This window comes from Schistocerca gregaria, chromosome 9, assembly GCF_023897955.1.
Source record: "Schistocerca gregaria isolate iqSchGreg1 chromosome 9, iqSchGreg1.2, whole genome shotgun sequence".
NCBI classification, from domain to species: Eukaryota; Metazoa; Arthropoda; class Insecta; order Orthoptera; family Acrididae; genus Schistocerca; species Schistocerca gregaria.
This window is the reverse complement of record NC_064928.1, coordinates 93395326-93397865: the sequence shown is the minus strand read 5'-3', so window position 1 is coordinate 93397865 and position 2540 is coordinate 93395326. Positions and strand designations below refer to the sequence as shown.

The following is a 2540-nucleotide window of genomic DNA, read 5'->3' as shown; positions in this document are numbered from 1 at the left end:
ATTGGCAGTTGACTCTCAACTTCGACATATGTAACGTGTTGTGCATGAATAAGTTGAAAGACACCTTATCGCATGAATACATCATTACACAAAAATCCCTGGATGCAGTCACATCCATTAAACACGGCCTACGGGACTTGTTAAACGACCACATAAGACTAAGCGCTGGTAAGGCAGATGCCACACTGAGATTCACTGGAAGAATCCTCAAGAAGCGTGGACCGTCCAAGAGAACAAAGCTGTCTTTCGGCAAATACTCGAATATTGCTAGTCAGTCTGGTATCAAAATGGTTCAAATGGCTCTGAGCACTATGGGAATTAACTTCTGAGGTCATTAGTCCCCTAGAACATAGAACTACTTTAACCTAACTGAGCTAAGGACATCATACACATCCATGCCCGAGGCAGGATTCGAACCTGCGACCTCAGCGGTCGCGCAGTTCCAGGCTGTAGTGCCTAGAACCGCTCGGCCACCCCGGCCGGCAGTCTGGTATCCACTCGAGATAGGACTTAATGGATGAAATAGAGGAGATCGTAAGATGAGAAGCGCGTTTCGTTACAGTTTCATCTGGTAAGGGCGAAAGCATCACACAGATGCTCAGCCGAATCCAGTGGTAGACAATACAAGAGAGGCGTTGTGGGTCACCTTGTGTTTGCTGTTCACATTCCGAGAGCGTACGTTCCTGTAAAAGTCAACCAACATATGGCTACCTCCTATGGTTATGTCGCGAAATAACAATGAAGGTAAAATTAAAGAGATTCGAGCTCATATTGAGCCTCACCAATAATCTACATCTACATAGATACTCCGCAAGCCATCGCACGGTGCCTGGTGGAGAGTACCTGTACCTCTACCACTATATTAATTTCCTTTTCAGTTCCACTCACAAATAGAGCGAGGGAAAAACGACTATCTAAATGCCCTAATTTCTCTTGCCCTTACGCAAATTGTATGTTAGCAGCAGTAGAATCGTTCTGCACTCAGCTTCAAATGCCGGTTCTCTAACTTCTCTCAATGTTGTTTCTCGAAAAGAACGTCGCCTTCCCTCTAGACATTCACATTGGAGTTCCCGAACATACTTACGCGTTGTTCGAACCTACCGGTAACAAATCTGGCAGCCCGCCTCTGAACTACTTCAACGTCTTCCTCCAATCCGTACTGGTTCGGATCCCAAACACTCGAGCAGTACTCAAGAATAGGTCGCACAAGCGTCCTATATGTGGTCTCCTTAACAAATGAACCACTCTTTCCTGAAATTCTCCCAATAAACCAAAGTCGGTCATTCGCCTTCCCTACCTGAATTCTCACATGTTTGTTCCATTTCATATCGCTTTGCAACCATACGCCCAGATATCAAATGACCAGGCTGTGTGACGCATGTTCCCTCTTCCTACTCATTCGCATTAACTTACATCTTTTTCTCATTTACAGCGTAGCTGAATTTAGCATATTCAGAAAACCTACGTGTACACATTTAGTAGAAAAGAAGCTAAGTATTTTAAAACAAGTGGCCGTAGCGAACGGATAAACGTGTAAGCAGGTGATGAATATTTATTAGAAGATAAAGAAGAGTCAAATGAAACAGATAGAAGGAAGTCAAGTCGCAGTTAAGAGGAACAACAAGAAACAATATGTGGCTCTCACTAACAGTTGAAGAATTACAGATAAGGTTGAAAGATGCTTTCGTAAATCCGACGTTAAAATAGGGTTCCGGACAAATAACACGCTAAAATTGAAGCTCCGGGACAAAATATGTAATAATAGGAATAAATTTCAGGACTCAGATGTAAATAAGATCAAATGTGATGACTGCTGTAAACTATATATAGGGCAGACTGGTAAGAACTTTGAGACCAGGTTCAGGGAGGACACCTACTCTCAAAACAGAACAGCGTTTGGGGCCCATATGGTTGCCTCAAAGCACTCAGTCACGAACATTGAACACAATTTAGAGATCCTGCATAGAGCTCATAAGGGACGGTATCTTAACATTTTGGAAGAAATAGAAAATATACACCCACAAAAAATAAAGATCCCGATTTAATCCTCAACGAGCAAAGCGAGTTCAATCATAACGCCTGTTTTAGTATTTATGACGACTTACTGAGATGACAAATGTTGCGTGTGGAGGTCCAGGCCGAAGGATGAGAGATGGTGCGCGGTGGAGAAGCTCGGAGACGCGTGCAGCGCCTGGCGTCGTTGACGGAGCCCTCCTGCACGGCCCTCTTGCCCACGGCGATGCACAGCAGACGACTGAGAGGAGCCGGCCACTGTGGTCGAGCGGTTCTAGGCGCTTCAGTCTGGAACTGCGCTGCCGCTACGGTCGCAGGTTCAAATCCTGCCTCGGGCATGGATGTGTGTGATGTCCTTAGGTTAGTTAGGTCTATGTAGTTCTAAGTTCTAGGGGACTGATGACATCAGAAGTTAAGTCCCATAGTGCTCAGAGCCATTTAAACCATTTGAACTGAGCTGATAGCGGCACAACACCGAAATGACGGGAACCACGAAAGCAGACCATGGAGAAAAACAAGTCTACACC

At 45.0% G+C, this 2540-nt stretch overlaps 1 non-coding gene across 1 annotated transcript; it reads right to left on the bottom strand.

Annotated features, from left to right (window-relative positions):
- Window positions 1-396: 396 nt before the first annotated feature.
- Window positions 397-480, bottom strand: Trnas-gga (transfer RNA serine (anticodon GGA)). Its single transcript is given in 2 exon segments — window positions 397-431; window positions 441-480. It is a non-coding gene; the product is annotated as a tRNA-Ser (tRNA).
- Between the last annotated feature and the right edge of the window lie 2060 nt (window positions 481-2540).